This window comes from Canis lupus, chromosome 13, assembly GCF_011100685.1.
Source record: "Canis lupus familiaris isolate Mischka breed German Shepherd chromosome 13, alternate assembly UU_Cfam_GSD_1.0, whole genome shotgun sequence".
NCBI classification, from domain to species: domain Eukaryota; kingdom Metazoa; phylum Chordata; class Mammalia; order Carnivora; family Canidae; genus Canis; species Canis lupus.
This window is the reverse complement of record NC_049234.1, coordinates 36,158,158-36,181,738: the sequence shown is the minus strand read 5'-3', so window position 1 is coordinate 36,181,738 and position 23,581 is coordinate 36,158,158. Positions and strand designations below refer to the sequence as shown.

The window sequence follows — 23,581 nt, the reverse complement described above, 5'->3', positions numbered from 1 at the left end:
AAATATTACAGATTCTCTAAGTAGTGTCTTCCCGGTGATTATCAAATCATCCAGCTTAGTCGTGAGAACTGGGAAAAAAGATTGTTTAGAACACCTCGTTGTCTTTTAAAAGGTCCCAGACTCAACCTAAGATGTGAGTATGTGCAGTGAGTTGAAGGACCCGCACATTGTTCAGAGGTGATCATCAAGAAGCAAGTCCTTGGATAAAGACATTGAATCCAAAACGTAGTAATTAGGGTTTGGGGCAAACAGTACTGGGGCAGAGCCCTAGGGGAGAGAGGACTGCAGCCTCTTTTCAGGCCTGCAGTCCTCTGAGGGTGAATTGTATTAGATTAGGAGCGAAGCCCCATGAGTGCAGCGGTGATGGTGTCTGGGGAAACCAGAAGTTAGGAACTGCAGTGAGGATCGTTCTGTTTTTAACTTAAAACAGTTTCTTCAGCACTCCATGCTTACTGTTGGAAATTACAAAACTTAATGTCCCAATTCTTAAAATTGGAATTGGGTTCTTGAACAAAGCACATAACTTTTCTCGCTAGGAAGTTGGGGAAGTTGTTTAAATAACAAAATTGTGTTGTTAAAGATGGCCCCTTTAAAAAGAGACTGATTAGTTCCCACAGAGGAAAATATTCTATAGTGTATTCCGTGTACCATATATATTCTATAGTGTAGTAAAGAATAGTTTTGAAAATTATGGTTCTATTTTGGGTGTTAGTTTTGAGTTAGAGAAGTAGGATCTTCATATCTCTAAAGATTTTATGGAAAATATTTTTCCTGTATTTTTCAGAGTCTTGATTTTGAGAAAATATTTGTCTTAAGGGTAACACAACAAAAGATGAGATTCAAAGTCTTATTACGTAAATCTTTAACTTTTGAAATGAAACATTTTCAGTTTAGACAGTTTTTCAGCTATTATTTTAAATTTCGATATAAAAAATAAATTTTGATATAATTGAAAGTACTATTATTTTTATCATTTGTGAAATGAGGTGCTTTTTTTTTGCTGGTAAATCAGTAAAGTTTAGTTTCTGTAGTAGAAACTTATTTAAGGACTTACTTTCATTACTGTATCTCTTTACTAAAATCCCTTAAATAATTAGCAAAAAATTGATGTGGGGGTCTTTGAGAATTTTTACTGATGCCTATATAAATTATTTAAAGTGCAGAATTTAGAAACTTGGGCAAAGTAAATGATCTTATTGGACTCAATAGTGATAAACTCCAGGAAGTGTGTGAATGCAGTAAGCATTCAAGTATGAAGTTGCTTCTCTGTCCTTGGAAGGATCCTTGGTGGAGAAGGATGAGAGCAGCTCTAGCCCATGTTTGGGTGTACCTGTGTTTCACTGCCTCAGCCAGTTATATTAAGTTGTTTTTACCTGTCTTCTGAAAACCATGTTTAGTAGTGGATTATTTGAACCGTTGATGGCTTTTTCTCTCTACTAACATTTTGGCAAGGTTCCCCCCCCCCCCCCTTCATTTCGTAACTACCAAAAGGCAACCTAGTGTAGGAGAAATGAAATTCCTATCTACCACTTTCTCGAATTAATTTCTAGGAATTGTGCCAAATCCTACCATTCAGAACTGCATAAATGTGTTTCTGATTATAAAGTAGCAGAACCCCCTCTCTTCCTATCTATAACAATTGCATTGCTTTTTTTGCCAGGCTCTTTGATGGAAGTAAAATTCAGATAGGCATATGTGATTCAACTTTTACTTTAGATAGGATTTTTAGCAAATGCTGTTAGTTTTAGTTTGATTTGCATAAACACTAATGAAATGGTTTTTAGAGGAAAGTATGAAATAAATGTTTTCGCCTGAGTGGCACTATTGCCATTTTTTAGCACTTGAAAGCCTCTGATAAGAAAACTAGTAGCCTCCTCACAAAGTTTACCTATTTTTCAGGACATGAAGGTATTTCCTTACAAACCTTGTATTTAATTAAAATAATCCTGCCCAGGGGATCCTTGGGTGGCTCAGCGGTTGAGCACCTGCCTTCAGCCCAGGGCATGATCCTGGAGTCCTGGGATCGAGTCCCACGTCGGGCTCCTTGCATGGAGCCTGCTTCTCCCTCTGCCTCTCTCTGTCTCTCATGAATAAATAAATAAAATCTTTCAAAAAAATAATCCTGCCCAGATCTTATTGATACACACTGCTATTTATCAGAACAAGGAAAATGACTAAAGTTTTACATGTGAATGTTATCCACTGATAGGGAAGAAATGTAACCTGTGTGGGTACTGTGTGTCGTTAGTAAGTGTCACTACCTTTTTACCAATAAATTAAATCTGGTAGATAAAACGTTCCAGACCTGAGCTGATGGGTTTCATGCTTTATCTCCTTTACTCCTCGCAAGAACTGTAGAGTTATGCTATTTATATCCTCATTTTACAGATGGAACACTGGAAGTTTGGAGTTAAGAGGCGCTTGCCATGGGTCTCTTGGGCCACAAGGGGCAGATCCTGGTTTGCCAGGTCTCCTGGACTTTGTGTAGTTTCCAGGACTAGGGAAGCAGTAGTCTTACAGATCTTAACCCAGCCTTCTGAAGGGGGAGTGACTAGTGTGCAAGTGTAATTACTATGTCTGGGAAAGTTTAAATAATTATATTTTCTATTTGAATCTGACACTTTCATATCATGAAGTTATGATCAGGCTGACATGGTATAGGTAAACATTTTAATGAACATAAACCAAAATTGTTTAATTATTTTTAATTAACTTAGAATTAGTTAAATAAAAGTATGTAATGCACGGTGCAGTGATTGATGGTTTTTATTTGTTAAAGGATGTGCTTTAATAAACCTCTACATTTACAGTTTTTTCATTGGTGACTTTTTTTGGGGGGTGGTGTCAATGTTTATGAATATAGTTTTGTGGGAAGCAAGGAGTAATGTGAGGGAAAAGTAAATTGTACATTTCTCATACAGGTTTAATGCCCTTGTAGTAAATCCTAGAATTTATAATCTAACACATTGCTGCTCTATAAACGTTTCTGAAGTGAATGTGCTCATTCTCACTGATTTAGAATTTTCCATCGTGCTTTTAAGCACTCTGTATTCCTTTATTTGGGGCCAGTGGACCAAAACCAAGGTTCAGAAGAACCTGAAAAGTTGTATCTTTGGGCTGTCTGTGCCTAGGATCTCCTTTCTGCCTCCATATTCTTTCTTAAAAGTCTTGCCATCTGGTGCTTTGGATTCTGCTGTGAATGGTAGGTGCTTGTTGGGTCTACTTGTGACCAAAGCACCATGTGTTTGTCTTTGATGGATTGAAGAAAGAGCTGAAATGGTTTTATACATTCCATATGGGTAGTGCATTGTGTGTCTTTTTATAGAATATATGCAGCACGAGGGCAGAGACTTTGTTTTACACACTATGGCATCCCCAGTGTCTGACACAAATAATATTTATTGAATGAAAGAATCTTAGGCTCATTAATTGTTGGAGAACTTACTGCATCAGTCAGCAATCTACTCTTTTGTTTGCCTTGGTAAAGAATCTTACTTAAAAACCAGTTAGGACTTGATACCAGGGAAAGTCTTGGATTATCTGTCTCTCTACCTTTGCTTTATATTAGATTACAAATTTCGTCAAAATTGATCTGAGAAAAAAAGCATTTCTCTGTTCCTTTACAGTTTCAAATATTTTTTTCTAGAAATTGATTTTGTGGGAATTGGTCATGTGTTTGTTAGGACTCTGAAGACGTAGGAAGTTGCTCAAGGTGGCACAAAATGAGTGAGATTTATCAAAGATCCTTGAGGACTGACCTAGAAGCTCTAATACATCTTTTACTAATCAGTTGGATTCATCATGTACTTTACAGGGGTTTTACATTATGCCCTGAAACGACTTTTTTTTTTTTTATTTTAAAGATTTTATTTATTTATTCATGAAATACACATGGAGATAGAGAGAGGCAGAGACACAGGCAGAGGGAGAAGCAGGCTCTATGCAGGGAACCTGACATGGGACTTGATCCTGGTCTCCAGGATCATGCTCTGGGCTGAAGGCAGCGCTAAACCACTGAACCACGCAGGCTGTCCCCTGAAACTACTTTTAAAAATCTGTCTTCTGAACACGGTACTGCCAGTTCTACGACACGCCAGGTTTTGCCTTGATCTGCTGAGAGTGTCTTTTACTGTTAGGTTGTTCAGAGAACGTTTTGAGTGATCTGAACTTACCATCACTTACCATCACTTACCATCACTCAGGCAAGAAAAGTGAGTATTTGGGTAAGAAAAAAGTAGTTTGTTCTTCTTCAGCAAGTCCCTCTTAGTCTTGCTTACTGTGAAGGGAAACACTTGAATACACACACACACACGCACATGCAGTCCAGTAAACTGATTGTTGGTAGTGGATATCAAAGTACGGCTGCATCACTATCACTTGGAACTAGTTAGAAATGCGTGTGCTCGTGCCCCACCTCTGACCTCCTGAATCAGACTCTGGGGGTGGGGCCAGCAGTCTGTTTTAACAGGCTGTCCAGGAGCCTTTGTTGCATGCTAATGTCTGAACCACTAGTTTAGAGTGTTTTAAGAGAAATGCAAGTCGTAGCAGGCAAAAATCAGTTGTAAATGGCAGAGGTATGTGTATGGCTTCTGACCACTTAGATTTGCTAATGAGATTGCCGTCACTTCAGTACTCTTAAATATTTTTCCCAATTTTTCAGGAATTTTAGAGTCTTGGGAAGACCTCACAACTAATTTTGTTTAGGGATTTTGAATGTTTTATGCTGAGATCATTTAATGCTTTTAAATCTTGGTTTGTATTTTAAATAGTAATTTTGCATTGAAATAGCAATTTGTATGACCCTTGGACTTGTGGCTTTTGGCAAATAGCAGGAAAGTGTGTATTTGTGGGTGCTTAAGGCACATGTTCTCTGATGGTTTTGTTTTGGTGCTGAGAAATTGGCTTGCTTATACTAGAGTCAGGATGATTTCCAAGTCTTGGGGTGACTACTAAAGCAGTATTGTGTGAGTTGATACTTTGCCTAGCGTTAAAGACGTATCTAAATTTAATAAATTTTTAAAAAAGGTTTTATTTACTTATAAGAAACACACACACAGAGAGGCAGAGACATAGGCAGAGGGAGAAGCAGGCTCCCTGCAGGGACCCCAATGTGGGACTCAATCCCAGGACCCCGGGGTCATGACCTGAGCCGAAAGCAGACATTCAACCGATGAGCCACCCAAGCCACCCTAAATTTAATACATTTGTTTTGCCTTTGTCCTTTATTTTTTTCCTAAGAGCAGAGCTAGATAAAAGTTAGTGTACATAGATGGGATTGGTGTTGTGCCTACTTTCTACTGTCTTATGCAGAGTTGGATGCACCTGTTGGCAAATAGAGTATTGTGAGCTCAGGGACAAGGACTGTATTTTCCTGTGGTTATCTGTGGGTCCTTCACAGCTTCCTCCTACTAGGATAGGCCCTCAGTAATTTGTTTAATGATTGAAGAAGAGTGTGTGTTCCTGCTGAGAGGGCCTTGTGGTCTTTAAGTATATGAAAGTTGTTACAAAGGCAGAGAAGGAGAATCAGGGATATGCGGTGGATTTGAGTGTACTATAATCTCAACACAGGGTATAAAGGGTGTTCCCATGTACCTCCTCTGGCCTCTACCAGGCTTGGATTTAATAGTGCAGCTCTGTGATGGAGAAAGTAAACAGGATGAGCTGGTGGGAAAAAGTGATCTGTAACAGTTTCTTTCTCCTTACATTGGTCAAGTGAAGTTCAAGTTGTAGTTTACAGTCACAGACCATAACCCCCATTAAATGTATAACAGGAGCCTGCCTGGGAGCAGCTTCTCAGTAACTGGCTCTCCTGTTGGTCTTCTCCACCCTGGGTGCTGCAGCCACCGACCCGCTTCTCTCTGATTACTGCTTCAGCCCCTCTGGTATCACGGCAGTCTCCCCGCCTGGCCCCTTCTGGTGGTTTCTGTCCTGTTGCTGCCTTGTGGTTTAAATAGCCTTTTCCTGGTTACAGTGAGGTTGCACATCTTTTTATACATTTATTGGCCATTGGGATTCACTCTTTTGTGAAGTGTCCATATTTTACTATTAGGTTATTTTTAAATTGATTTGTAGACTTTGTATATTCAGCACACAGGTTCTTTGTTGGTTATGTATTTTGCTACTGTCTCTTCCCACTCTGTCATATGCAGTTTCACTGACTCATTGTTTGTTTGTTTTTTTTTAACAAATAGAAGTTCTTAAGTTTAATTAGTGCCATTTATCAGTCTTTTTCTTTATATACTTTTTGTGTCTTTCCCTGCCCTGAGGTCATGAATTGATTCCTCATTTATTCTCTAAATGCTTTTAACCTTTAACTTTATGATTCTCTCCGAATTAGTTTTGGTATATGAAGGGATCTAGCTTCATTAACTTGTGACATCTAGTTGCCCCAACACTGTTGAAAAGAGCATCTCCCCAACCTTTCTTGCAAATGGAAGGTCTGTGTATGTGCATCTGTTTTTGGACTCTCTTGGATTCTGCTGGTACTGCCCAGTTTAAGCTGCCTCGATTATTTTAGTTTTACAAGTCTTATCTTACTGTGAAACTCTTCCCAGTTGGTTCCTTTTTAAGCATCTGTTGGCTACCCTTGATCCTTTGCATATCTCTATCTGTTTTAGACTCACTTGTTAACTTCCAAAAAATTTCTTCCTGATGTTCTTGGATTGACATTGAATGTGATCAGTGTGTGGAGAGTCGTTTCTTGTTTTGAGTTATTACAAATAAAACCTTTGAATAATTTTGTTCAAGGCCTCATATGAACATAGGCTTTTATTTTTCCCCGAATTGTTGGCTCTAGCACTGTAATGGCTGGATCATGTGGTAGGTGTATGTTTGGTATTTTAAAGAAAGTGTCAAACTGTGTTCTAGAATGGCTGAACCATTTTACATTCCTCCTAGCCTTGTGTGGGAGTTCAGTCACTCTGGACCGTTGGGATAATACTTGGTATAGTTTTAGTCTTTTAGCTTTTTGGCCATTCTAATAGGTGTGTAATGGTCTTTCGTTGTGGTTTTACTTTGTTTCCCAAATACCTAATAATGTTGAGAATCTTTCCATGTCTTTGGTGTTTACACCTTCTTTTGCCTATTATATTTTTTTTCTTCTTGATGGGTTCTTTATATATTCTGGATACAAGTCTTTATCAGATGCTGTGCTTTTTCCTCATGCTGTGGCTTGTTTTTGCATTCTCTCTTTTTTTAAAGATTTATTTTAGAGAGAGAGTGCATGTGGGGTAGGGAGAGAAGGGGCAGAGAGTAGAGGGAGAAAGAGAGTCCTGAGCAGACACCATGCTGAGCACAGAATCTGATGCGGGGCCCCATCCCATGACCTTAAGATCATGACCTGAGCTGAAACCAAGAGTTGGATGCTGAATTATGTCACCCAGGCGCCCATGTTTTTGCATTTTCTTAACAGGGCCTTAAAGGGCAGAAGTTATAAATTTTGATGAAGAATCATTTATCAATTTGTTGTTTTATGGACTGTGCTTTTTTGGTATCATAGTTCAGAAATCATTGCCTAATCCTAGGTCACAATGATTTTCTCCTGTGTTTTCCTCCACCCCCCTCTAAAAGTTTCCAGTTTTACATTTAGGTCTGTGAGTCATTTTGATATATTTTTTATTTGTAGTGTGGAATATTATTTGTAGGACTTTTAATTTAATTCTGATTATTTGTAGGATTCTTTTTTTTTTTTTTAAACATTTTATTTATTTATTCATAGAAACACACACACACAGAGAGGCAGAGACACAGGCAGAGGGAGAAGCAGGCTCCATGCAGGGAGCCTGACGTGGGACTCGATCCCGGGTCTCCGGGATCACGCCCTGGGCTGGAGGTGGCGATAAACCCACTGAGCCACCAGGGCTGCCCTATTTGTAGGATTCTTGAGGCATAGAATGAAGATGTAGCCCTTTCCAGAGAGCTTTTTTTTTTTTTTTTTAAAAATTTTTTCAACCACCTTGGGGTCACCTTAAAGCACCTTTTTTTTTTTTTAAAGATTTATTTTTTATTTATTTATGATAGACAGAGAGAGAGAGAGAGGCAGAGACACAGGTAGAGGGAGAAGCAGGCTCCATGCCAGGAGCCCGACACGGTACTTGATCCTGGGACTCCAGGATCGCGCCCTGGGCTAAAGGCAGGCGCGAAACCGCTGAGCCACCCAGGGATACCCGACCTTAAAGCACCTTAAAGGTTTGAGGTCTTTTGGACCACCCAATGCTGTAATTTTTCTGTAGAGATGATTCACTTCTGGTTTCTCTTATCTTGAGCTATGTAGCCTTTAGGGTCCTGCTTATTGAGGTAGGGTTTTTGGTTAGACACCCTGGGGGACCCAGCTTTTGATTCCTATTCCTCTTTCCCTACATTGTTGTAAAAATGAAAGTTAAAAATTTTCAAAATTCGCAAATGACTTCAAGGCAAAGGTGGATTCTGTTCTTGTTGATCTCTTTGGGTTCCTCATTTTACTTTAATTTTGGCCTGGTATTTCTTCATTTCTTTGTCAGTTTCTGGTTGATTTTTAAGATTTTTGAAGTATTCTGTCCATCTTTTTTAGTTTTTTTTTTTTTTTTTTTTTTTTTTTTCCCCAGGGAAGAGTTGGGCCAGATAACATAGCTTGTATTTAAGGAGCCAGGGAAAATTCTTTTTCATTTCACTTCGGTGTTTAGAGTCTAGACTTGGATCTGTGTCTCCTACAGTTGTTGCTAGCCATGTATGGCTATTTAAATTAAAATTAAATAAAATTAAATGTTCTCTTTGACGGTCACACTAGCCCTAATTTAGGTGCTCAGTATGCATGTGTGGCTGGTGGCTTCCACATTGGACAGTGAAGAGATGGGACATTTTTATCATCACAGAGCATTCTGTTCCACTAATACAGGTGTCCTTGCTGCCCCAAGTTTGGCTTTTATGGGGTCTGCCTGCCTGGAGCTGCAACACTGGACAGGTGGTTGACCCCTCTTTGATAGGCTTATCACGGAGCCTGTCTATAGGTTCGGTTTGAGTTCTCAGACTGGTATAGGTGGGATCATGGGATACTCTAGTGCGCCAAGCAGAAAACCACCAAGTGCTGATATTTAACTTATAAATATCTGCCTAGTGCTTAACTTTGGGTGTCTGTTTCATTTATGTTCTGTTTACAAAATAGCATTAACTAGAAAATTATCAAAGTAATATAAATACTATAAAGTGTAGTATCTGTGATCTTTGAGGCTCTGTGTGTAGTTCCTATGTGAGATGGTATACACATGTAAAATGTTAGTGCAGTTGACTTTTGAACAATGGTAGGCCGCTGACCCTCCCCTCATACTTGAAAATCTTTAGTTGGGCAGCCCCGGTGGCGCAGCGGTTTGGCGCCGCCTGCAGCCCGGGGTGTGATCCTGGAGACCCAGGATCGAGTCCCGCGTCGGGCTTCCTACATGGAGCCTGCTTCTCCCTCTGCCTGTGTCTCTGCCTCTCTCTCGCTCTCTCTGAATAAATAAATAAATAAAATCTTAAAAAAAAAATCTTTAGTTAAAACATATTTTGTATGTGTATTATATACTGTATTCTTATAAAAAGGTAAGCTAGAGGAAAGAGGATGTTAAGAAACTTATGGGAAAATACATTTACCGTGTGGCATGTATATAAAAAAATCTGTATGAGTGGACCTGGTTGTTCAAGAGTCAACAGTATTAAACACCCATTTTGTGTCTAAAGTAGTGTTATGTCCCCGGGGGCCCAGGCAGGAGGGTAGTGATGTGGTCAGCATGCAATATGATGCCCACAGTGATAGTGCTGTAGCAGAGTGCTCTGAGGACCTGGAGGGCATGTCCCCAGTCACGGTCAGGCTCAGAAGTCAGCAAACTTTCCCTGTTAAAGGTCGGATAGTAAATATTTCAGACTTTGCCGGCCACACAGGTCCTGTCACATAGCTTTTTTTTTTTTTTTTTAAACGACCCTTTAAAAATGTAAAAACCTTTATTAGTCCAGAAACCTTACAAAAACGGGCAGTGGACCAGGTGCTGTGACCTTTACAGGTCTGGCTGTCTGCAGGGATCTGTAGAAATTGAGTGGAAGGTGGGAAGCAGGCAGGACCTTCCAGAGCACATGCCCCACGTAGAGATACAGAGCTGTGAGAGGCTGGGCTTTGTGCAACTGAATGTTTTTGCCAATGTTTAGGAGTACAGAAAGGGCTGGGTAGAGAAGGAGGTGGGGTTGATGCTGTCTGCGGGTCACAGCCCTGTGTGGTTGGCTTTGACAGGAGCAGATTCATATGGCAGGCGGGTGGTTGCACTAGCACAAGGGTCAGTTGAGGCAGTGTTACAGTGAAGCACTTTAGGAGGGAGAGGAACTAAACCTTTGTCATTAAGGAAATGGCTGCCTGGTGTCTGTCGCTCAGCTAGTAAAGTGACGGGCGAAGTTCAGACGGTCCAATTTAACAGCCTGTGTTCTTTTAATTATACAATTACGTTGTACACACAAGTGAAGAAGGCCCTCATTAAGGGCATGACTGAGGAACTGCACAGAGGGTGATTTGAAGGCTGTTTCTGAGTCAGTCTCCAGGCTCTGACCAGGGGAGGGAAGAGGCATGACCGAGAGAAGGGATGTCAAGAGCAATCCCAGGATGGCTCCCAGATTTCTCCCTTGGTGAAATCCACGAAGATCCTTTTGTTTCTAAGTGCCTACTGATCAGATTGTTGCTTAAGGAGGAAATTCTCTCTCCTAGGTCCATGAACCCCAGAAATGGTAAGCTGAATTGTGTGTGTGTGTGCGCGCGCGCACGCAGGAGTTGTTTTCCCGGGGTAAGAGCGCTTGGACTTTCATCGTATTATCAAAAGTAAGCCTAACCCCAAGGGAGGGGGTGCACTCCTTGTTCGACTGTAGACTTCTGACACTCTGCACAGGTGTGAGGCTGTAAGGGAAGGTTAAGCATCCAAATCAAAGGACTTTTACTTTAACTGTAATACATCTCAGACTGTTACATCAAGTACAGACACATGGAGCTGTCACCTAAGCCCAGCTGTACCAACCAAACAGTGCCAACCAGCAACGGAGATGTCTCCCCTGGCCTCCCCTCCCCCTCCACAAGACAAAACAAGGCACAGTTTTGGTACTTAGAAGGTCAGCCAGATGTTTGGGACTCTGATTAGCATGGATGTTTCAGTATGCTGTTGTGCATTAGGTGAAGCTAAAGTTTATAAACTATTAGGCATATCTTAATAGTTCTATGGCTATGAGAGATGGACCAGTGTCCCTTTTAGTTGGCTCTGTCAGCTCCAAAGATGAGTGTAGTTTTTCTCTTTACTCAGAAGTGTGTTAATAGTTGTAAGACAGGGGCGCCTGGGTGGCTCAGTGGAACTCCTGGGTGGCTCAGTCGGTTAAGTATCTGCCTTCAGCCCAGGTCATGATACCCAGGTTCTGGGATCAAGCTCTGCATCGGGCTCCCTGGTCAATGGGGAGCCTGCTTCTCCCTGTTCTTTGCCCCTCCGCCTACTTGTATGAGTGCGTGTGCTCTCTCTCTGTCAAATAAATGAATGAAATCTTAAAAAAAATAGTTGTAAGACAGTACCTAACTCATATTCTTACGGTTAGCTCTCCTGTGAACAGATGCAGGAGGAGCTGGGAAGCTGGTGGTTAATGTTCACACCAGGCAGGTTAATGTGGTATTCCGGAGTCTAAACTGGATTGGTTCATGTTTGACATCAAGATTATATGTAATTTAGGAATTACAGACTACAGATTATAAGCAGTCCCTCCAGAGATATGCTGTTTTGTGGTGAGATATGGCTGCCCTATGGAAGAGGAATCTTAGAGGGGCGAGTTTGGAAATGGGTTTATGTCTGAGAAAGTGTCCCTTTTCTTGTTGAGAAAAACCGTCACCTTAAGGGCCAAGTGTCATAATGGCAAAGACATAAGAAATGATGGAACACAATGATAGTGTAGATGTTAGAAGTGAAAAACCCTAGGCCGTTTACGATATCACCCCTAAGAGTTCAGGCTGGGGATGATTGTGATTCCAGTGTAGGCAAAAAGTTCGGGAAAAAAAGGAAAAAAGCTTTGCTTATTGCATTGGAAAAAATACACTAGTTGTGTTCTAAGGAACTGACTGCATAAAACAGGTAGCAAGAGTAACTTAGTTTAAATGCAAGTGGTCTGCATATGAATTAATTTTTGACAGGTTACAAGTATTTGGTTAGCGAAGAGTTGATGTTTGATTTTCATCTTGAATCTGCCCTTTCAGCCATTTCATTGGAAATTTTAAACTTTGCCACTGGGTATTTGCCTCCTTTATTCTTATTGTTTTAGGTAGTCTAGGATTTTAGAGGTTGATCTAAATTTAGGGATCATCTGGTCCAGAGCTCCCAGTTTAGAGATGAAGAAACAACCTGGAAAGGATAAATGGGTCCTTAATATTGACAGAGGAGAACTCTCTAGAGACTCTTAATTGTCTCGACTTTTAGCTCACTGGTGTTCTTTTCAGTAGATGAGAAGGGTGTGAAGACTGCTTATAAAACTCAAGTTTCCTATTAACTGTCAGGAGATTGAAAAAAATTGATATAGTTGTTGAATGGATAAGAAATGGATGCCATTGAATCTATCACCCAAACTGTATCAAAAGTAACATGTGGTTTGCATTCATTTGTTTCCGCATTATCTTAGATATTTGAGAAATGACAAGACAAATTTCACACATTTACATATTCTAAGTTTTAGAGGACTAGTAATGCCAGCTCTTCTCACTTATTTACCAAATTTAAGGCATTTTCATGAGGCACTCTTGACTCTTGAGCCTCTACACTGATGGGGATTCATTAAAAAGAAGACAGTCCTGGGATGCCTGTCTGGCCCAGTTGGTGGAGCATGTGACCCTTGTTTTTGGTGTCGTGAGTTTGAGCCCCATGTTGTGTGTAGAGATTACTTAAAAAAAACAAAACAAAACAAAAAAAAACTGCCAGTGCCTCAGGCAGCTTTTGGAAATGTCAGTGGTCCTGAAAGTAGTGTACATAAGAATCACCAAGGAGGGCAGCCTGAGTGGCTCGGTGGTTTGGTGCCGCCTTTGGCCCAGGGCCTGATCTTGGAGACCTGAGATAGAGTCCCATGTCGGGCTCCCTACATGGAGCCTGCTTCTCCCTCTGCCTGTGTCTTTGCCCCCCTACCCCTGTCTCTCTCTCTCTCTGTGTCTCTCATGAATGAATAAATAAATAAAATCTTAAAAAAAAAAAAAAAGAATCACCAAAGAGAGTATATTAGAAATGCAAACAAGGGCACTTGGGTGGCTTAGTTAAGTGTTCTACTCTTGCTTTCAGCTCAGGTCATGATCTCAGAGTCATGAGATCCAGCCTTGTGTTTGGGCTCTGTGGGCAGTGTGCAGTCTGCTTGGGATTCTCTCCCTCTCCTTCTGCCCTGCTCCATCCCTTCATTCTCTGGCTCTTTTTCTTTCTCAAATGAATGAATGAATGAAATGCAAATGCCTGGTATCATCCCACAGAGATGTTGGATTATCATTTCTGATGTAGAAGCTGGTCACCTGCATTTTAAACTAGCATCTCCTCATGCTGAAGAAACACTGCTGTAGTGTTGGTGAAAATGCATTATAAGTCATCAAGACCTGGATTTGGGAGGCCCCCAAGACTACCTGCAGGTTCCATGGTTCCTTCTAGTCCACTAGAAGGACTTACAGAACTCTGAAAAGCCATTAGACTCATGGTTATGGTTTATTACAGCTCAGGGATGCAGACAGAAATCAGCAAAGGAAAGGCACACAGGGCAAAGTCCAAGGAAGACCAAGCATGAGCTTTAGTTGTCCTCTCCCTGTCTTGACTTCTCTCAGCAGTGACGCTGTCAACTGGGGAAGCTTACTTGAGCCTTGGTGTCCAGGATATTTGCTGGGGGTTGTCCCACAGGCACTGCCTGCATGGCTTGAGTTTAGTCTCCAGTCCCATTGGAGATCAGGCCGATGTTATGTGTAGCTCAAGGCTCCACCAGAAATCACATTGTTAGTATAGACTGATGGGTGTGACTCAAGGCCTGCAGCTAAACGAAGACAGTCTTATCAGGCAGGAGATTCCAAGGGCTGGGAGGTGACTTCCCAGGAGCTGGGCAATGGCCAAATCTTTCCAGGGGCAAGCTGAATCCTTTACTGCATGAAGCTTAAGAAGTAAATTATTATTTGTCATTATTAGAGAATTCAAGAAATTATTGCTTTTAGGTAGAAGATATGTTGCAACCACATATAGTATAATTTGCCACAAAACTAAAATACAAGAATTTGTGCACACAAGTGAAGATGTCTCCAGAAGTGTGTCTTACTTGACACCTGTCGTAATGTTTTCATCAGGAATTTAAAGATCAGGAGTTAAAAAAAAATAAAGATCAGGAGTTAATGCCAGGAGATTCGTTTTTGGAATCAAAATTTTAAAATATTTCGACAGGTTGTAATAAAGTGCTAAAATCAACAAGGTAAAATTTATAAGGAATAAAGGTAAAATGGCAGACTTAAGTTAAAAAAAGAAACAGCTGAGAAGTTAAAGATGTGTGAAATGTGCCTTAGCTGTACCTGTGTGCAGAAGATCTGGGAAAGTTGATTGAAAGGAATCGGCAGGCTTCTCTATGAAGGGGCAGATGGTAGATATTTTAGGTTTTGCAGACTAGTGGGCAAAATGATGGATGTTATGTAAGTACTTACATAACGCAAGACAACACTAATTTCTATGAAATTTTTATTGGCAGAATTCCAAATAATAATTGGATATGTATATATAATACAGGTCTACTAATAAGAATGGAATTCTTTTTCAAAAGGAGGGTTGGATAACATTTTTTTTTTTTAAGATTTTATTTGTTACAGACCACGTGCGCATGAGAGAGCAAGCACAAGCAGGGGGAAGGGCAGCAGAGAAGGAGAAGCAGACTCTGCTGAGTGGGAAGCCTGATGCAGGGCTTGAATCCAGGACCCTGAGATTATGGCCTGAGCTAAAGGCAGAAGCTTCACCAACTGAGCCACCCAGATACCCCCAGATAACATTTTTCTTAATGGGAATTCAAAGTTAGTGTTCCCTATCATCACAACCAATTACAAATGTTCATCTCTTGGTGCTCATCTGCGTGGAAATTTTACATATGTCATCTTTGACAGTGTCTTTATGTTGGTAGGTGCTCTTGGATTATTGATACCATTTCGGAAGTGTCCGTATCATTTCAATTTAATGTATTCATTGTTTGGCAGATGTTTATAGAATTCCACTAGATTCTTTTTGGTGTTTGCCTTTCAGAGTATCATTCCAGTGCAGATGAATCTCTTCCAATTAATGGTTAGATGGAAGTGCCTCAGTTGCACTGTTAAGTGGGTTTTGAAATGCAGGAATTTCCACTGCATTGAGGTTTGAGAAATGCTGCTGGAACTGTAATTTGAACTCAGAAAACATGTCTGCTGTGGATTTGTGCGGGGACAGAAGTCCACTTCTCTCTTTAGGTTTTTATTTTTAAGTAACCTCTCTGCCTACTGTGGGGCTTGAACTCGTAATCCTGAGATCAGAAGTCACACAGTCTAACTGAGTCAGCCAGGCGCTGCCCTCTTTCTAACTTCTGGCAGCATGGGAAGTGAAGAGTGGCTGCATCTGATGTTACTTGTGATTATGATGTTTGCAGTCACTGAAATGACTTCACTTCCGAAGTCCCTCATGTGAGCGCTGCTGTGCCTTGTACATTTATGTTGAGTTCATGAAGGAGTGTTAACAAGTATAAGCAAAAGCTAATTTCCAACGTGATTCAGTGTTGGTAACAGAGACAACTGAAAGAGGGTCTTTTTGTTCAGAAAGATGTCAGTCTTGGCTCTGAGGTTGAAAAGTCACAAGAAAGCCTTGCGTAAACCATGGAACTGCTGTGTGGCAGGCCAGGTCAGGCTGTTTGAATGAAGTTTGCTGTTGATGCTCTTGGCTAACACACGATGGGTTAGAATACTTTCCACAAAACACCTGCTGATGAATAATACATTGAATAACCATATTTTAAAATGCTTTAAACAACTTATATTTTTATCATCTTTGTAAATTTTCCAGCTAACCCTTTTTCTGCTCTGCATATATTTTTACTGTCATCAGATTCCAGTCTAGGTTGTATTAGTGTTTTCTCAGTGACTTTGAAAGTCTTACGACCAGTTCTCCACCGGCCGTTCTCAGAGGCCACTTCTTCAGTCCCATGGAGTCCTTGAACAAACAGCCGAGCAGTGTGGGTAACATCTGCTGGCTCAGCAGTGGCCAAAGAGACCCACTCTGTCCTTCGGCCCTTCCTTCACTGACTGTTGGTGTTAGTCCTGACGTCCTCCCCTCCCAGCAGCTGTTCTTTTCAACGACTTTACTTTTCCTCAAGATGACTCCTCCACTGTTCCGTCCAACCTTGTCATCCATGTAAAGGGAGGGACCGTTTTGGCTTTTGAACGGAGGAGTAGTGCCATCTGATTTAGGTTTGGTCTGTGCGCCGTGGCTAGCATGTGTGCTAGGGTGACGGGTGGGAGTGGGGAGGCCTGCTCTGTAGTGCTCTGGCCATTTGGGTGAGTCATGATGGTGGCTCGCGTCACAACATTGTTGGTGAACATGATGGCAAGGGGACAGCGTCTGGGCCTGTGTTGTGGGCAGAACTGGATTTATTTTCGACAAGACTGGATGGGGAATGTGGGAGGAGGACAAGAGGCTGGGATGGTATCTGATGTTTCTCATCTCAGCAGTTGGAAGGCGGGCGTTGTCAGAGATGGAGAAGATTGTGTGTAAGGGGGTTTGTGGAGGGGGCAGGTTAGTCAGTGCCTGAGCTTGGAGGTGTTGGATGTTTTATTCAGTTGTCTTCAGTGATGCTCCACTTCTCCAAGGGACCTAGAGGCGGGTCCCAGCATAGCGTGCACCTGCCAGGGTTTGGTCAGGCAAACACTGGCCACTCTATAGACTCGTAATACAGGGAATTAGAACCTATCACTACCGTTGGGAGGGCTGGCAGGGTTAAAGAGAACAATATTTCTTTTCAATTTGCCAGTCTTACCTCTTAATTAATGAACTCCAACCCGGAGTTGTAGCCGGAAGAGGTTCCTGGGACCCAGGGATCTGCCCTCTCGGGGGCGCGCAGGGGAAGGCAGAGGCAGTGGCTGTGGTGCGGAGTTGGCGGCCGTCAGTCCAACACAACAGCTGGGCAGTGGGTCTGAGCTGCAGGTGCAAGTTTTAGTTCTGTTAGCGTTCAAAAGGCATTTGAAGTGAGCTTGCCTGGGAGGTCCGCATAGCTGAGAGGAGAAAGGACAGAGCCCTGGGGGACTCTGAAGGAAGAGGAGAGAGCATCTGGGCGGGGGGGATATTCAGGAGAAGGGTGGGGAGACCCGCTCTTGTTAGTTGTTGCCTGGAAGGTTGAGACCTGAGCTGTGATGATTGGATTGAGTCGTGCAGAGGTCACTGGTAGTTTTAGAGGGAGAAGTTTCAGGGGGAGGGGAGGAAGGCAGAGCCAGTGGGTTTAAGAGATAAAAGGAAGAGAAGAATTTGTGATATCGAGTATGTTGTGTGTTTGCTTATTTGTAGAATTATTTGTGCAGTAGCTGTCTTAAATTAGTTGTGGGCTGATTCTCATATTTGTTTCCTTCTTGGTAGTGGCTTCTCCTGATTTCCTTCTCCCATAGGAATTAACATTTTTCGGGTTCTCCCTGTGCTGAATAAAGTTTGGGGTGTGTCCTCCACATTTAGGGTATTATTATGTTAGGAGACTCTCCATCGTACTTAAATCTGCTGACTCAGTGGTGGTTTGAATTCCAGTCTTGCTTCCTTTTTTTTTTTTTTAAGATTTTATTTATTTATTCATGAAAGACAGAGAAAGAGAAAGAGAGAGAGAGACAGAGAAGCAGGCTCCATGCAGGGAGCCCGACGTGGGACTCGATCCCCGGTCTCTAGGATCAGGCCTTGAGCCCAAGGCAGGCGCTAAACCGCTGAGCCACCCCGGGATCCCCTTGCTTCCTAATCCACCTGCTACAGTTTACTTTTCACAGTTGTCAAGTAGCTTCTGCAGCTATTCTGTCCAGCTTTTCTAGTTGCTCTTTCCAGGAGGGAACATTCTTACTCTTCTTTACCTACATCTGGGACTCTTTGCTTTGCAAACTGCTTCCAATTTCACAGGTGATCTCCAGTTTCACCCAGGCCATTGATACCTACATGACTGTATCTCTTGATCAGTTACCGCTCCCAATCCTTGCGGGAGATTTCTTTCTAAGAACTTCATGAATTTGATTCGTAGGTCCTTCTTTTGGTGTCTCTCTTAGGTAGACAAAATGATCCTTAGGTATACTGTAATAGCCATTAGTTCTTTTGTGTACAATCGAAGGGTTGCCTAGTTTTGAATGTTAACTGTACTTGTTAATTAATTGGAGTAGAATAGTGTTTCATATTTTTAAAGCTTTGCACAGTAGAATTTTCTGGGCATATTATTTACAGTGTAGAATAGAATGGAGATTAAGAGGATGGGTGTTGGACAAGTCCTGCTTTGAATCTCAGATTTGATCCTTGTTCCCCCTTGTTGACCAGGTTACTTAAGCCTTAAATCTCTTTACTTATCTGTTAAGTAGAGATTATCATAACTCTTACAAATGTGATAGAACACAGTTCTTAGTACATGACTGGTTAGAGAAGGATCAGCCCGAGGTTCAGCAAATACAGTTCCTAGTGATGTTATTTCTGGGAATTTAAAAGCTAATCTTAATCATTCCCTGCTGAGTTTGACCAGCATGTCTAAGAAGTTTGTATTCTCCATTTACTCTGCATACAGAACAGGCAATTTATTGTTGCTGTTGTTTCTAATATTATGTTTTCAGAAATTAGTAATATTGCCTCTTTTCCCTTAATGTATTCACAATATCAGTAGTTTACTACCAGTTGGATGGCAGACCTTGTACCATGTGCTGGCACCCAGATGAATGGGTGCAGTGACCTATGACCTATGAGCTGCTCCACTATCCAGTATTAGAATATTTTTGGCTAGAAAATTATTTTGAAGCATGAAGAAGCTTTTATTTGTCCAGATAGTTCTCATAATCATGTTCACATTCTTTATATATTTTTAGTTTTTCAGGAAGTTACTTCTGACCTGTGTTCTTCAGAGAGTACAGGTTACCACTTGCCTGAGTGCAGAAGTCATTGGTCTTCTGAGCTGAGCTGAGGCGAAGGGACATCTCTGTGAAGGGCTTGTATAGTTTGGACATTGGAGACTTTCACAAATAATTTAAATTGTTAGGATGTTATGCATTAAGAAATAGCGGGTTTGGGCTTTATTTGGCAGTTGGCATCAAACAGACCATTTCTTTGCCAGGGGCTTGGCCTACACGGTTGATTGAAGCCAGATATTTTATAATTTGTCAATATGTCCTGTTGAATGTTACTCAACTTTAGAAAGAATTTTTCTGTTGTGTTTGCTTTGGAAAGCCCAACTCATGTCCATTATTTTAACAGTAATAATATCTGGTTAACTTGGGAAGCCAGAATAGCATCATGATTCTAAGATAAGTTAGTGTTTGAATGCCTGATCTCTTTCTCTCGTTTGCTTTGTGACCTTGGAAAATTTCTTAATTTTTTTTTTTTTTGACTTTGTTTTCTCATACGTAAAATGGGAAAAGAGTAATAGTAAGTTAGGTCCATGAGGATTCAGGAGCTGGTGCTTGTACAGCACTTGGGAGAGAGTGCTTAACAACACCACACCCTCTACAGATGGCAGGTTGTCACTGTTGGTGTGAGTGAGAGGCGAGTGTCAGGGACTGTCCAGGTTGGACCATGCACTGAAATGAGAACATTGTAAGCAAAGTGGTGATGCAGAATATGTTATGAGGTCAGGAAACACAGATTCAGAGTGTGTTGTGACTGGTGGGAAATTGTCCTATGCATGTTAGAGGGGAAGAGGGTTCAGAGCAGCCTGAGCATCTTTGTGTATGTGTTTTAAAATGCACCCACTCAAACAAAAAAGGTAGAGTATCCATCTTACAAATATCTTCAAGGAGCTGACAATATATTTCCTTGTATAATGAGCCAAACTTAATTTTCTTTGGAGCAAAGGAATTTAAGCATTTTTATTATAGGGTTTGGGAAGTATCTAGTTTTCTGCCCTATTTGAGCTAATTCAAATTTTTATGCTTATATTTTAGCAATTCTGTAGCTAAAAAGCATAGATTGATATTCTCAATAAAGATAAAGTCATGGGATGAATAGGAATGCTGGATGTGTCATGCCAGAAGCTGCCTGCTATTCTAATGGCAGGCATGCAATAGACCCAGTGTAGATAAAATTCAGTGTTGCCATTTGCTTGAATTCTTCTTAAAATACAAAGTAAAGTGAGGAGTAATTATAAGTCACACAAAGCCAGTGCATACACTTATTTAGTCATCATTAATCATTCACATTTCAAGTACATGTGTTCTGATTATGTGTCTTAGGTGTTTGCTACAGTGTACACTGTTGGTTATAGAGTGGTGAATGGAGACCGGACATGGGGAATAACTGGGTTGTCTTGCACTTAGCAAGAAGAATAAAGCCAGTTCTAGCAGACTTGCAAGATTTCCCTGAATGACATTTTCAGGTTTATACTCCTAACAGAAAAGAGGCAACAGACAAACAAACAGATAAAGACAATAGCAAAAGAGGGCTTCTAAAGAGCAAATGTTACTCACCTGCTAAAAAGCAAATGTTACTCACCTGCTGCAGCCACTAGGGCTTTTTGACGTTCACTTTGGTTTTATTTAATAGCACTTAAATTATTTATCCGGGATGTAGGTGCGCTGAGGCTGCAGAGCTAAAAGAGCTTGTCGTCCCCAGAATCTTGCTGTTTGGGTTGGAGAAGACATTGGCAGGCCAAATTTGACTTCCACTCTAGTTTGTTGAACAGGAAGCTACATCACAGTAGTCCTTCGGGGCAGGGCTTTGTCTCTCTTGTCTGCTGCCATGTGTCCCAGGGCCTGGTTCAGATACCTGTGGCATGTGAAGGAGTACTGAGGGGGTACAGGAGAGAGGTGTCCCACCTGAGGAAAGGGCATGGAGCCCACCACATGTGTATTCATTTTAGCCCGGGAAGGAAGGTCCTGGTGTGAGAGAGGGCACAGGTGGTTCTGTAAACTGGAAATAGCTTAATTTTTCTGCTTTGTAGGATTCATAGGAGATAGCATGAGAGACAGACTGGACTTGATCATTCAGGGCCTGACAGGTCATATAAGGGAGTTGGGATTTTGTCTTCTTCAAAAGTAATAATTCTAAAGTACTAGAAACTAGATGTCCTGATACCCAGGCTGGCACTCTTTTCATATGACACAATGCGTGTAATGTCAAAAAAGTGTCATCAGGTCTTGGGTTGCATATCCGTCGGTGATAGCTGGACTATTAAATTTCTATAAGCTTCTGGTGAACTTTTCATCTTTTGAGGAGAATGAGGATATAGGGTAAATATTTTTTCAGGTGTGAAAAAGTTTAAACTCTTTAAAAGCAAGCAAGGTCCATATGTCTTTGAATTCTAGTTCTCTAGAAGGATAGCAGGTATGTATAGTAGATACTCAGCACATGACTAAATGCAAAAACACTTCTGCTTTTGTGTATACTCTTTTTTTTTTCTTTTTCTTTTTAAAAAGATTTTAGTGATTTATTTGAGATAGAGAGCATGAATGACAGGGTAGGGGAAGGAGCAGAGGCAGAGGGAGAAGCAGACTCTGCTGAGCAGGGAGCCTGATATGGGGCTTGATCCCAGGACCCTGAGATCATGACCTAAGCCAAAGGCAGATGCTTAACTGACTGAGCCACCCAGGTGCCCCTTGTAGCAGGCATTGTGCTGGATTCTGAAAGGTGAAAGGTGATACCTGGATGAGAAATGATCCTCCTCAAAAAGGTCTTTCCAGCGGAGTGAGGGAGAGAGAAGTCTTGATGAGAGTATATTGGTTATGGGTAAGTCCTGTGATAGAGTTGTGCACAGAGCAGTGTGGCAGTTATTCATCTTTGTTCAATCCTCCACATTCTTAACTCTTTTCATACCTATTGTTTATTTTCCCCATGCTTTCCAGTATCCCCTTAGTAATTTTTGTACATAGTCATATGGACTCATCTCTTCTTCACATTTTATTTCTGGCAGTTTCTTAGAGATCTCTCTTCTTTTCTGAGCTGCTTGCTCCTTAAGCCTTTTATTGTGTTGTCCCTGTATGTTCTTCTGTTCACATCCTTTGGCTTTTGTCCAGAGTTGGATTTTTTTGTTTGTGGTGACTCTTTGTCTGTCTTCACTGACTCTTACTTTGGTGGAGTTAATCACTTTAAAAAGATGGTACAGTGTCTTTGAACAAGGTGAAGTCAGCCTTCAGCATTCCCTCTTGAGCAATGCTACTCCAACTCCTAGTGCACAGCCACCATTCTGGAATCTCTCTTCATCATCATCCTGGGGATTCCCATATCCCCTTTTCATGGAAGCTCGTGCCTTGCTCATTTTTTATTGATGCTCATGTTTTGGTGGAGGACTTTCTCCAGTGACTTCTGACATAGGATGCTTAGGAGGCAAACTGGGACCATGTGATTGAAACAATTGATAGTTTGGCTGGGTATAGAGTTCTATATTGGCTTTCATATTTGTTCATAAATTCAAAGATTGCTCCATCGCCTTCTTGTTTTCATGTTACTGTTTTAGAATTCAGAAGCAATTCTAATTTATCCTTTGTATATAACTTTTTTTTCTCTCCCATCTTTAGAAGCTTGTAGGAGTTTTAAAAATTGTCCAAATCTTTTGAAATGTCATGATGATATACTTTGTGTGGGTCGGTTTTCATCTACTCTTCTGCATATTCAGCGGGTCCCTTCTTTCTGGCAACTGGTATTTTTCAGTTCTGGGAATACTTTTTGGCATTATTGTGTTGAGGTTTTCTCCCTTTCGTTTCCTTATTTTGTCTTTCTGGAAGTCCTCTTATCCACAACTTGACTGTCCTGGATAGAAGTTGTAATTGTCTTAATATGTTTTTCTTCTCCTTTGCTCCTCTTCCTCTTCCTTTTTTTTTTTTTTTTTTGGTCTTTTTATCCTTTCAGGGAGATGACTTCAATTTGACTTAACTTTCTTTAGTTTATTATTTCTGATTTCAGAAAGGTTCTTTAGATTTCCAGGGGCTCTTTTTCTGTTCTTTCACAAGAGCATCCTGTTTTTGTTTATTGATTACAGTGTTGTCTTACCTCTAAATTTTTGATAGTTTGTATAGTCTGTTTCTTTCAGCTTGTTTCCTTCTTTCTCCTGTCTGACACATGGGGCTGTTTGACTTTTACAACAGGATATCCTGGGTGGGCCATTTGCTTGGGGTCCCTAGTGTTATTATCTTTAGGTCTTTTTGGGCTGATCAGATTCCCCAGAAAGAGTCTCTCTTTCTTTTCTGCAGAATTGGGACTTTGAAATCTGGGAACCGAGGGTGTGTGTGCATGCATGCGTGGTCTTAAAGAAGAGCTGGAGAATTCACCATTCACTGTATATACAGTCATTAAATCCATCTCTGTTTAGTGAAATGGGGCAGGGTGACTTTAGTCCATAGATGGCCTCTGCTTTTTCCAGGGAATGTACCCTGCCCCCTCTCCCCCCGCCCTCCGCCTTCTGTCAG

General features: G+C 41.2%; 1 protein-coding gene across 13 annotated transcripts in view; it reads left to right on the top strand.

Annotated features, from left to right (window-relative positions):
- PTK2 (protein tyrosine kinase 2) overlaps positions 1-23,581 on the top strand; it is a 266,181-nt gene that overhangs the window by 1,558 nt on the left and 241,042 nt on the right. The window lies entirely within an intron of this gene.